Source organism: Hemitrygon akajei, chromosome 17, assembly GCF_048418815.1.
Source record: "Hemitrygon akajei chromosome 17, sHemAka1.3, whole genome shotgun sequence".
Classification (NCBI taxonomy): domain Eukaryota; kingdom Metazoa; phylum Chordata; class Chondrichthyes; order Myliobatiformes; family Dasyatidae; genus Hemitrygon; species Hemitrygon akajei.
In genome coordinates, this window is record NC_133140.1 from 66,726,192 (window position 1) to 66,740,117 (window position 13,926).

Consider the following 13,926-nt stretch of genomic DNA (forward strand, 5'->3'; position numbering starts at 1 on the left):
ATGTGCAACAGGGCTAGAAACGGAAAACCCCTGGAAACCATAGCATTTCCTGAACTGAGCCCATATATGCAAAGTGTGTCTAACCAGAGGATTAGCTATTGATCTGGGCAGACTGCTAGGGAGTGCAGAGCCAAGAAGTGCAGATATAGATAATTCTTTAGTGGAGCTCAACTCCATTGCCACCCAGTTAGGGCACTCGGGTTGACCGTGGAAGAAAGACCAGAAGGCAGCACAACGTATATTAGCTGCCCAGTAATATAAGCGAAAGTTAGGTAAAGCCATGCCACCCTCTTTTTTAGATTTTTGGAGGTGGATTTTATTAATTCTAGAGCACTTATTCTGCCACAGATATGACAAAATAATAGAGTCTAAGGAATCAAAAAAAGATTTAGGAGTAAAAATTGGGATAGATTGAAATAAGTATAAAAATTTGGGGAGAACATACATTTTAACAACATTAATACGACCTACCAAGGACATAGATAGAGGTGACCATTGTACCAGACTCTGGTGTTTTATAGCATATGAAAGATTGACAAAGTTTTCACGAAAGAGATCTTTAAACTTCCTTGTGACTGTAATTCCAAGATAAGTAAATTGATTATGGACTACTTTAAAAGGGAGATCACGAAATATTAGTTCTTGTGCTTCTTTATTAATTGGGAAAAGTTCACTCTTATGTAAGTTGAGTTTATAGCCAGAGATCTGGCTAAACTGGTCAAGAAGTGAAAACATTAGAGGTAAGGATGTAGACGGATTTGAGAGAAAGAGTAATAAGTCATCAGCATAGAGAGAAACTTTATGCTCAGCACCCCCTCTCCAAATCCCGGTCAATTCAGGACAATTTCGAAATGCTATCGCCAGAGGTTCTATAGCCAAATCAAAGAGAAAGGGACTTAAGGGGCATCCCTGACGGGTGCCACGTTTGAGATTAAATACTTGGGATTTCTGAAAATTAGTTAGAACAGAAGCAGTAGGACACAGGTACAGCAATTGGATCCAAGAGATGAAACTTTGGCCGAGGTCAAATTTTTCTAAGACTGCAAAAAGGTAGTTCCACTCTATACGATCAAATGCTTTCTCCGCATCAAGGGAGATAACACATTCAGGAGTCCCAGTTGGAACTGAGTATAAAATATTAAATAGACGCCGAATGTTAAAAAAAGGGAGACGGTTTTTAATAAAGCCTGTTTGGTCATCAGAGATAATGGAGGGAATAACAGTTTCTAATCTATGAGCCAACACTTTAGGTAAGATCTTTACATCAACATTGAGCAGAGAGATCGGCCTGTACGAGGAACACTCTGTTGGGTCTTTGCCCTTTTTTAAAAGAAGAATAATAGATGCCTCATTGAAAGAGGGTGGCAATTTGCCGTAATTAAACGAGTCAGATAGTACTGAAAGTAACTGAGGAGAAAGAAGTGAAGAGAATGATTTATAAAATTCCACAGGGAACCCATCAGGTCCAGGAGATTTCCCTGAGGACAGTGCAGAAATTGCAAAAGATATTTCTTCTGGTGATATAGGCGCATTGAGTTTGGCTTTGAAATCAGATGAAAGTGAGGGGATATTCAGATTCTGTAAAAATTGATCCACAGAGATATTGTCAGCAATGTGTATTTCTACCAGTAAGTTCAACCTTTGTCTCATCTGTGCACAGAACGTTGTCCCAGAAGCACTGTAGAACATCCAGATGATCTTTCACAAACTTGAGACATGCAGCAATGTTTTTTTTTGGAGAGCAGTGGTTTCCTCTGTGGTGTCCTTCCATGAACATCATTTTATTCAGTGTTTTTCTTATATGAAAAGAGACTTTAGCAAGTTCTAGAGATTTCTGCAGGCCTTTTGCTGTTACCCTTGGGTCCTTTTTCATCTCATTTAGCATTGCACGTTGTGCTCTTGGTGCGATCTTTGCAGGATGTCTACTCCTAGGGAGAGTAGCAACTGTAGTCAGTTTCCTCCATTTGTAGACAATTTCTCTTGCTATGGACTGAGGAACACTTGGGTCTTTAGAAATGCTTTTGTAGCCTTTTCCAGCTTCATACATCTCTACAATTCTTCTTTTAAGGTCCTCTGAAAGTTGTTTTGATCAAGGCATGGTGCACATAAACAGATCTTTCTTGAGAAGAGCAGGCTCTATCAGTAACCTGACTCTATGTCTTTTTTTTTTAGGGCAGGACACCTCTACAAACCACACCTCCAATCTCACCTCATTGATTGCAGCACCTGAATCCACATAGTTTTTGTAGAAGGCATTACCCCAGGGGTTCACATATTTTTTCCAACAAATACATATAATATTGGATTAATTTTCTCAATAAATAAATGAACAAGTATACTGTTTTATGTGTTACTTATATAATTGGGTTATCTTTAACTAGATTTTTGGACTTATGTGAAGATCTGATCACATTTTAGGTCATATTTACACAGAAACAGAGAAAATTACAGGGTTCACAAACTTTCCAGCATCACTGTATGTATTAAACGATAGGAGGACTGGAACAGTATGACCTGAAACAGTTCGACAATAGTATTTTGCTTTCACTTTCAGCTGGTGTGATGTGATTACCGAGTTGCTACCGTGCCGTAATCAGCTTTTTCTTCTGAACAAGCCCATTTACTGCATTACTTTTCAAGCTGCTCTTATTAAGCTCGTTTTTCTTTTGTATTTACTTACTGATTCCAACAACAAAAATATGTGAGCTTTCTTAGCAGTTTATATTGTTGTGCATCTATTTAGCATTTATTAAATCCTGCAGGGGTCAGAGATAGCTTAACCAACAAATCAAGTTCTTGATTTATGTATGCAAGCAGCAAACTGTTCAACCTTGTGGTTTCACAACGGGCAACTGAAAAACAAAATAACCCTGCAGATGCTGGAAATCTGAAATGCTGAAATAAATCTGAACTGTTAAGAATACTCAGCAGAAAGATAAAATTAAAACTCACGTTTCTTACTGAAGACCTCCAATAAGAACTGGGAATAGTTAGAAATATAAGAATTATCGAGTTGCAAAGAGAGAACAAGGAAGGTGCCTGTGTAGGAGTAGAGGACCAAGAGATATTGAATGACACAGGTGATGGTGTTGCTTACTGAGAGAGAGTCGCAACTGATGATGCTGAGAGGGCATACAGGAGCGAGGTAGACCAGCTAGTTGAGTGGTGTCGTAGCAACAACCTTGCAGTCAACATCAGTAAGACCAAAGAAGTGATTGTGGACTTCAGTAAGGGTAAGACGAGGGAACACACACCAATCCTCATCGAGGGATCACAAATGGAAACAGTGAGCAGTTTCAAGTCCCTGGGTGCCAATATCCCCGAGTATCTATCCTCGCAACATATTAACATACATTGCTACAAAGAAGGCATGACAGCGGCTATATTTCATTAGGAGTTTGAGGCAATTTGCTATGTCACTAAAAATGCTTGCAGATTTCTACGGATGTATCATGGAGAGCATTCTAACCAGCCACATTGCTGTCTGGTATGGGTGTGGGGAGGTGGGGGTGTGGGGGGGCTACTGCACAGGATCGAAGTAAGCTGCGGAGAGTAGTAAACTTAGTCAACTCCATCATGGGCACGAGACTGTGTAGTATCCAGAACATCTTCAAGGAACAAGGCCCCAAAAGGGCAGCATCCATCATTAAGATCTCCCATCACCAGGTCATGCCCTGTTCTCATTGCTACCATCAGGAAGAAGGTACACTCCTGAAGACACACACTCAGCAATTCAGGATCACCTTCTTCCCCTCTGCCATCTGATTTCTAAATGGACATTGAACCCATGAACACTACCACACTATTTCTTTATTTTTATTTTTGCAGTACATATTTAATTTAACTCTTTAATATATACATTTAATTCATTTCTTTTCTATCATTACGTATTGCATTGTACTGTTGTCACAAAGAGAACAATTTTATCGACATATGCAGGTGATATTAAACCTGATTCTGATTCTGATTCAGCTATTTTCCTCATTTCTTTGTGCTCAATAATCTCCCTCTGTTGTTACCTCCCCCTGACAGATCAGCAATAATATACGAGCCTTCCCCATATCCTCAACCAGCACACCACTTTCTGTGTCATTCAGTCTCCCTTGGTTGCTATTCCTATCATAAACATGTTCTTTTTTTGCTCTCCGCCCTTGGAATTGGAATTGGGTTATTACTGTCACATGTACAGAGATACAGTGAAAAGCTTGTCTTGCAATACTGTTCATACAGATCATATCACTGAAGTAGAAGTAGAACATTGCATTGAAGTAGAACAAGGTAAAGCAATAAAAATGTAGAATAAAATGTGACAGTTACAGAGGAAGGGCAGTGTAGGTAAACAATAAGGTGCAAGATCATAACAAGATGGACTGTAAGATCAAGAGTCCAACTAACCATACACAGGATCACGGAACCATTATTATACTATGTAATAATTTTACAGTCATAGAACAGTTGTTAGAAAACATCCACAAGCCTGATGATACATGCTTTCAGGCTTTTGTATTTTCTGCCCCAAGGAAGAAGGGGGAAGAGAGGATGTCTGGGGCTGTTGCAATAGTGAGGTAGCAAAAAACATAAAAACATAAAATCCATAATGAGGAGGCTGCTTTCCCTGCAATTTAAAAACAAAATGTTTGATTTCTCTCTTTCCTTACTTCTGACAAAAGGTCATTGACTTGAAATATTGACTTGTTTCTCGCCGCAGAGACCACCTGACCCGCTGAGTGCATCCAGTGTTTTCTTTTCTCTCATTAGGCATGCATGCATTTCACTGCTGGTGTCCATAATGACATATCCTCTAATAACAGGACTCCCAAGGCATCGAGCACAATTACCATTAGGAATCCACTAATACCAGAAAGTCAAAGCCTAAATTTAAATAAATTTCAAGAATTCTCATGTTTTGAATATGATTTAACAGCAGGTTATTGATCCTTCAACAAAACAAGCATTAGGCTAAATATATGATTATGGTGTTAAAGTGCTGGAACTTCATGGTCTATCCTTTATTAGACAAATGACGATTGTTGAAATAATACAACATTCCGCAAACCAGCAAAAAGAGGGCAGCATTCAACAGAAAAAAAGCTGGAATATGTGCCATTATGAATTGATGAGCATCCATTCAAAAAGGCTAAGCTATTCAGCGATACTGCTGTTTGTTTGATGTTCCCTTAACTGATGCAAATGAGGCAGCATTTGATGACACACTGCATTCAGTAGTGATCCAAACCGAAACACAAAAGCTTGATGTGTTAAGATGCTACATTTTCGTGGCAAACAAAATAATCTTGATTCTGAATATGATCCTATGTATCCATGAATAAACATGAAATTATGCCTCATTAAGGTTATAGACTATTAAGTTTGGGCGTACATTTAGTGCTTCACCTGGAACTTCCATAGCAACAACTGCCAAGGCAACTTTGGAAGCAGGACCTCTTTGTTACTGGAGGCTTGCTGTTGTCCAGACTAGGACACTTTTTGATGCAAGTGGTTTAAGGAGTGTAGGACAGGGGAAAAAAAAACTTCATAAATAAATCCTAAATAATTTCAGCAAAGATACCTAATCACATAGCACGTTTCATCTAGCAAAATACCTAAATATGTTTAAAATAACTTTTACACACATTACTTAATATTATAATCATATTTTTATAGTGGCGATATATCCCAGAGGAGAGCCAAGAGGACGCAGATGCTGGAATTTGCAGCACTAATTTCCTGTTGCAGGGTTTTGACCTGAAACATATATAGTTCCCGTTATCGCTCAGATACCGCTTACCCACTGCAGTCCTCCAGCAGTTGGAGTGTTGCATGGTGATACATCCCTTCTAAACACTTCCCCCAATGAGAAAATGGATTATATTGCTTGGAACACCAGCTTTACTTTCCATCTTTTTTTGGTCTTTGATCAGCTCAGTGGAGATTAAAATTGAACACTTTGCAAATTTGTCTTTCCCTTTGGCCAGTTTATCTACCTGCCAGGCATATTAGGTCAATGTGCTTCACTGCATTTAAATAACAGAAAAACCATGTGCAGATGAAGGAATTTATTGGAAGGAGGGATTAATTAGAATCCAGGCAGATGGATGTTTAAACAAATTTTCATCTCAGCAGCTAAATTGATGGGAAAGTCCAACACTGACAGTTAATCTTCCTATTAAAGACAAATTACTCTCAGACATTTCCCCATCATTGTCTATCCCCTTGTTCTTTATTTGATCTGAATCTGTTCATTTATTTTACATCGCCAGATTGAGGTGGTTGGATTAGTTCCCTTTCCCAAATGCGCTCACTTTTGGTGAAAATAGATAGAAGAGAAGTGAAAGGAACTTAATCCAGAAAAAATATGACGTGATGCATCAGGAATAGCTGATAAAGGAAGTGAATACTGATAAATGGTAAAATAGCAAATAGATAAGTAGAGTGGTGAAACAGAGCAACATTGGGCAGCATGTCTACAAATCCTTGAAGGAAATAGGTAAGCAAATCAGGTGGTTTAAAAAAAGGCTTCGGGCATTGTTGCTCCATAATAAGAATTGAAGGTAAGTAAGGTAGTTTAAAAGACATTTTGAATAGTTGATTTTGTGGGCTGAAGCATAAAATACAAGAATAGGAAGGAAATGCAAAAGTGGTTTAAAAACACAAGATACTCTTCAGATGCTGGAAATCTTGGGTAACACACACAAAATGCTGGAGAAACCCTACAGATCAGGCAGCATCTATGAAAGGAGATTAAATAGTCGATATTTCAGACCGAGACCCTTCGTTAAGTCTGGAAAGGAAGGGGGCAGAAGCCAGAATAAGAAAGTGGGGGTAGGGAAAGGAGTGCAAGCTGGTAGGCAATACATAAGACCAGGTGATGGGGAAGCTGGGTTGGTGGGGGAAGGAGGGTATGAAAGGATAGGGATAAGAGGTAAAGGGCTGAAGAAGAAGGGATCTTGTAGCACAGTACAGTGGTATAAAGTACTAATTAGGCTAAGGCTGGAATCCTGTGTATAGTTTTGGTAGGTTTTCTAAAATTGACTCCTCTACCTTAGGCCATGAATTTATCAATCACTCCTCGTATAATAACTAGGCAAGATCAAATAATGGACCTTTCTCTTGTACTAATAAGGCACTTCTTTCAAATACAGTAGCACTCTCAGCTGGAAACTCAAAGTTATCCCAGCCGTCTTAGTTGTACCTCAATAATAAAAACCTACTGCAGAATCTGGCCCAAAATGTTTTCTCCCACACTGTCCCTAATCTACTTAATTATGTGTATTGATAATATATTTATGCACACTTGGGGCCCTGTTATTTCTATCTTCTGTCTTGTTACAAGCTTCGATTGCCGCTGGCTTAATGGTCCGTTCTGCAGCCCTTGAAACTAATGTCCTTATTGACTGTAATCAATTCTCAAAACATTGGTCTCCACTAATTTAATTAAAGCAATAAATGAAACTGTGCCCCATCAAAGCTAAGAATTTAAATGCAGTCTACTAATCCGATAATGAACTAATCAAATAGGATGTAGATTGGACAAAGGAAATAACAAAGTAATTGTCAGATGGGTGATGCCTAATATAAAATGTAGTAACAAAGCAGCTTGTTCCTCTGTTTCTCCTGAACTGCAATCCTGAAATCAACTGGGAGAGGCAAAAAAAGAAAAACATTTCTTAAACAAGCTTAGGTTGGGGGGAGAAAACACTGGTGATCTCTCTTAACTCTGCAAGGTGAACAGAAGAAGTTTGTGGAGATAAGTGTGAATTCTCTGGATGTAATTTTTAAACAATGACATTTTGGGCAACGTGGAATTAATTTTTGATGAATGCTGTTGTTCCTCTTACCTTAAGGCTGATCCTGTCTTAATTCTTTACATTCTGAGGTGGAAAGCGCTGGGATAACTTTTACAGTTCCAACCTGAGCTACAGTATTTAAAGGAGGTGCCTTATTGGTAGAAAAAGAGAAAGGTCTTTTGTTAGAGCTTTACTAGTTTATTATAAATCAATAATATTAATAGTTGATCACAAGCATCACATGTATACACAATCTTTGATGCTTAGCAGACACTCTGTTCTCGGTCTCTGGACAAGAACAATGACTTTGGAATAGGATCTAATCATTTGGAAATAAGATATATGAGCGTAGCAGGTCAAGCCTTGCTAACTTGATTAAGTTTTTTGACAAGTAATGAGAGAGACTGATGAGGGTAGTGCAGTTGAAGTTGTCTACAGGAATTTTAGCAAGATGTTTGACAACGTCCCTCATGGGAGAATATTAAGGTGCATGGGGTCCACAGCAAATTGGAAGTTTGGATTCAGAACTGGCTTACACAAAGAGGACAGAGAGTAGTGGTTGAAGGGACTTTTTAGAGCTGGAGGTCTGTAATTAGTGGAGTTCTGCAGGGATCTGAACCAGGACCTCTGCTGTATATAAATGACCTGGATGAAAATATGGATGGATGGGTTAGTGAATTTGCAGATAATGCCAAGATTGATGGAGTTCTGCTTGGTGGAGAAGACTGGCAAAAAATACAGAACAATATAAATTGTTTGCAGATATGGGTTGAGAAATAGCAGATGGAGTTTAGACTTTTGTATGGGACGTTGGAAAAAAAGTTGAATTTCCCCATGGGGATGAATAAAGTATCTATCTATCTATCTATCTATCTATCTATCTCTATCATAAGACATAGGAGCAGAATTAGGCAATCCAGCCCATTGAGTCTGCTCCACCATTCAATCATGGCTGATCCTTTTCTTCTATCTCCTCCTCAACCCCAGTTCCTGGCCTTCTCCCTGTAACCTTTAATGCTATGTTTAATCAAGAACCTATCAATCTCTGCCTTAAGTACACCCAACGATCTGGCCTCCACATTTGAATCTGGCAACAAATACTGCAAATTCACCACCCTTTGGCTAAAGAAATTTCTCTGCATCTCTGTTTTGAAAGGGCGCCCTTTTATCCTGAGGCATGTCCTCCTGTCCTAGACTCTCCCACCATGGGAAACATCCTTTCCACATCCACTCTCTCCAGGCCTTTCAATTTCTGAAACATTTCAATGACATGCACCCTCATCCTTCTGAATTCCAGCAAGTACAGATCCAGAGCCACCAAACGTTCCTCGTATGATAACCCTTTCATTCCTGGAATCATCGTTGTGAACCTCCTCTGGACCCTCTCCAATGCCAGCACATCTTTTCTAAGGTGAGGGGCCCAAAACTGTTCACAATACTAAGGTGAGGCCTCACTAGTGCCTTACAAAGCCTCAGCAACACATCCTTTCTCTTATATTCTAGACCTCTTGAAATGAATGCTATCATGGCATTTGCCTTCCTCACCACTGACTCAGCCTCTAAATTAACCTTCAGGGCATTCTACACAAGAACTCCCAAGTCCCTCCGTGTCTCAGATTCCTGGATTTTCTCCCCGTTTAGAATATAGTCCGCACATTTATTTCTAATACCAAAGTGCATGACCACTCATTTTCCAACACTGTATTTAACTTGCCACTTTCTTGCCCATCTCCTAATCTGTCTAAGTCCTTCTGCATCCTTCCCATTTCCTCAACACTACCTGCCCCTCCACCAATCTTCATATCATCTGCAAACTTGACAACTAAGCCATCTATACCATAATCTAAATCATTTATATACAGCATAAAAAGAAGTGGACCCAATACCGATTCCTGTGGAACACCACTAGTTACTGGCAGCCAACCAGAAAAGGATCCATTTATTCCCACGCACTGCCTCCTACCAATCAGCCAACACTCTAACCATGTTAGCAACTTTCCTGTAATACCATGGGCTCTTAACTTGATAAGCAGCCTCATGTGTGGCAACTTGTCAAAGGCCTCTTAAAGTCCAAATATACAATATTCACTGCATCCCCTTTATCTATCCTACTTGTAATCTCCTCAAAGAATTCCAACAGGTTTGTCAGACAGGATTTTCCCTGAAGGAAACCATGCTGACTTTGAACTATCTTGTCCTGTGTCACCAAGTACTCCATCATCTCATCACCTTCATCTTCTTCCCAACTACTGAGGTCAGGCTAACTGGTCTATAATTTCCTTTCTGCTGCCTTCCTCCTTTCTTGAACAGTGGAGTAACATTTGTAATTTTCCAGTCCTCTGGCACCATGCCAGAGTCCAAAGATTTTTGAAAGATCATTTCTAATGCCTCCACAATCTCTAACACTACCTCTTTCAGAACCCTAGGATACAATTCCTCTGGTCTGGGTGACTTAAGTTCTTTCAGCTGCAACAGTAATTGCACCCACTTCTCTTCCTTCACACAGTACAACACCGGGCGTACTGCTAGTGTCTTCCACAGTGAAGACTGATGCAAAATATTCAGTTAGTTCATTAACCATCTCCTTCATTCCTGTTATTATTTATCCTGCCTTATTTTCTAGCAGTCCTCTATCCAGTCTCATTTCTCCTTTATTTTTAACATACTTGAAAAAACTTTTACTCACCACTTTGATATTATTTGCTAGCTTACTTTCATAATTCATCTTTTCCCTTCTAATGATTTTTTTAGTTGCTCCCTGTAGGTTTTTAAAAACTTCCCAATCCTCTATCTAGCCACTAATTTTTGCTTTGATGTATACCCTTTCTTTTGCTCTTACATTAGCTTTGACTTCCCTTGTCAGCCACAGTTGTACTCTTTTACCATTTGAATATTCCTTCATTTTTGGAATACACATGTCCTGCACCTTCCTCATTTTTCCCAGAAACACACACCATTGCTGCTCTTCTGACATCCCTGCCAGCAGCTCCTTTCACTTTACTTTGGCCAGCTCCTCTCTCATACCACTGTAATTTCCCTTACTCCACTGAAATACTGCTACATCAGACTTCAGTTAAAGTTAAAGTCTGTCCCGAGCCTTATAGGCTCATCAGGCCGGTGCTTATGCCGGTGTCCGTGGCGTGAAGCGACTGAGAGTACGAGACTCCCCCCACCCCCGGATAGATCGCCAGTCTATCGTGAGGTTAACCCCCAGCATTTTGCCGGTACCCATTTTCAGCTGGGTGGACTGGAGCAGTGTGTGGTTAAGTGCCTTGCTCAAGGACACAACACACTGCCTCGGCTGGGGCTTGAACTCATGGGCCTTCAGATTGCTAGTCCAACGCCTTAACCACTTGGCCAGGCGTCACACTACATCAAACTTTGCTGTCTCCCTATCAGATTTCAAGTGGAACACAATCATATCGTGATCATCGGTTCCTATGGTTTCTTTTACCTTAAGCTCCCTAATCCCCTCCAGTTCATTACATTACACCCAATCCAGTATAGTTGATCCCCTAGTAGGCTCAACAACAAACTGCTCTAAGAAGTAATCTCTTAAGCATTCAACAAATTCCCTCTCTTTAGATCCATTATCAACCTGATTTTCGAATTAACCTGCATGTTAAAATCTCCTACGACTACCATAACATTGCCCTTTTCACTCGCCATTTCTATTTTCTGTTGTAACCTGCGGTCCACTTCCCAGCCACTGTTGGGAGACCTGTATATAACTGCCATCAACACCTTTTTATCCTTGCAGTTTCTTAATTCAACCTACAAGGATTCAACATCTCCCAATCACATATCACATCTTTCTACTGATCTGACACCATTCTTTACTAGTAGAGCCACGCCACCCCCTCTGCCTATCTTCCTATCCCTCCAATAAAACATGTAACCTTGGACATTCAGTTCCCAACTACAACCATCCTTCAGCCATGATTCAGTGATGGCCACATCATCATACCTGGCAATCTGTAATAGTACAACAAGATCATCCACCTTATTTCTTATACTGCACACACTTAGATACAACACCTTGAGTACCATATTTACTGTCCTTCTGACTCTGCATCCCTAATGATTTGATACTCAGCCTGTTGGCTGCAAGTCCCATCACCCACCTGCCCTTTCTGACAATATGACTGCACGCTATCTTAACTTTTTTAGCATCAGTCCTTTCCTGAGTTCCTTCACTCTGGTTCCCACCTCCCTGCCAAATTCATTTAAACTCTCCCCAACAGCTCTAACAAACCTGCTTGTGAGAATATTGGTCCCCCTCGGGTTCAGGTGCAACCCATCACTTTTGAACAGGTCATACCTCCCCCAGAAGAGATCCTAATTATCCAAGAACCTGAATCACTGCTCCCTGGACCAACTTCTCAGCCGCACATTTATCTGCCAAATCATCCTGAGTCTGCCCTCACTGGCGTGTGACACAGGCAGCAATCCAGAAATTACTACCTAGAAGGTCCTGCTTCTCAGTTTTCTACCTAGTTCTCTAAATTCTCTTTTCAGGACCTCTTTGCTTTTTCTTCCTATGACATTGGTACCAGTATGTACCAAGACATCTGGCTGCTCCCCCTCCCTCTCCAATATGTTGTGGATGCAATCGGAAACATCCCTGACCCTGGCACCTGGGAGGCAACAGATCATCCGGGTGTCCCATTCACATCCACAGAATCTCCTGTCTGTCCACCTCACGATTGAATCCCCTATCACTACCACTCCCTTCTTCTCTCTCTTTTCCTTCTGCACCACGGACCCATGCTCGGTGCCTGTAACCTGGTCGCTGTGGCATTCTCCCAGGAGGTCATCCCCCACAAAGGTATCCAAAGTGGTATACTTGTTTCCGAGGGGAATGGCCACTGGGGTGCTCCGCTCTAACTTCCTATTTACATTTCTCCTGACGGTCACCCAGCTACTCACCTCCGGCAACTTCAGGGTGACTACTTCCCTGGAACTTCGATCAATTATATCCTCGCTCTCCCGTACAAGCTGAAGGACATCCAGTTGCTGCTCCAGATCCCTAACACAATCTTCAAGGAGCTGTGCTGGATGCACGTCACACAGATCTAGTCCCCCAGGAGACTCTGGGGCTCCCGGTTCTCCAACATCCAGCACAAAGAGCACACTGCAGCCATTTAAATGGTACAGTAAGAGAGAATCAGAATCACCGGCATGTAACGTGAAATTTGTTGACTTAGCAGCAGCAGCTCAATGCAATACATAATCTAGCAGAGAGAGAAAAATAATAATAATAAATAACATAAAACATAATAAACAAACAAGTAAATCAATTACGTATATTGAATAGATTTTAAAGAAAATGTACAAAAACAGAAATACTGTATATTAAAAAAAGTGAGGTACTGTCCAAAGCTTCAATGTCCATTTAGGAATCAGATGGCAGTGGGGAAGAAGCTGTTTCTGAATCGCTGAGTGTGTGTCTTCAGGCTTCTGTATCTCCTACCTGATGGTTACAGTGATAAAAGGGCATGTCCTGGGTGCTGAAGGTCATTAATAATGGACGCTGCCTTTCTGAGACATCGCTCCCTAAAGATGTCCTGGGTACTTTGTAGGCTGGTACCCAAGATAGAGCTGACTAGATTTATAACCTTCTGCAGCTTCTTTCGGTCCTGTGCAGTAGCCCCTCCATACCAGACAGTGATGCAGTCCATCAGAATGCTCTCTATGGTAAAACTATAGAAGTTTTTGAGATTATTTGTTGACATACCAAATCTCTTCAAACTCCTAATAAAGTATAGCCGCTGTCTTGCCTTCTTTATGACTACATCAATGTTGGGACCAGGTTAGATCCTCAGAAGTCTTGATCCCAGGAAAATGAAACTGCTCACTCTCTTCACTTCTGATCCCTCTATGAGAATTGGTATGTGTTCCTTCGTCTTACCCTTCCTGAAGTTCACAATCAGCTCTTTTGTCTTACAGACATTGAGTGCCAAGTTGTTGCTGTCGCATCATTCCACTAGTTGGCATATCTCACTCCTGTACGCCCTCTTGTCACCACCTGAGATTCTACCAACAATGGTTGTTTTGTTAGCAAATTTATAGATGGTATTTGAGCTATGCCTAGCCACACGTGTCAGTGAGGAGGATATGTTATTACCAATCCGCACAA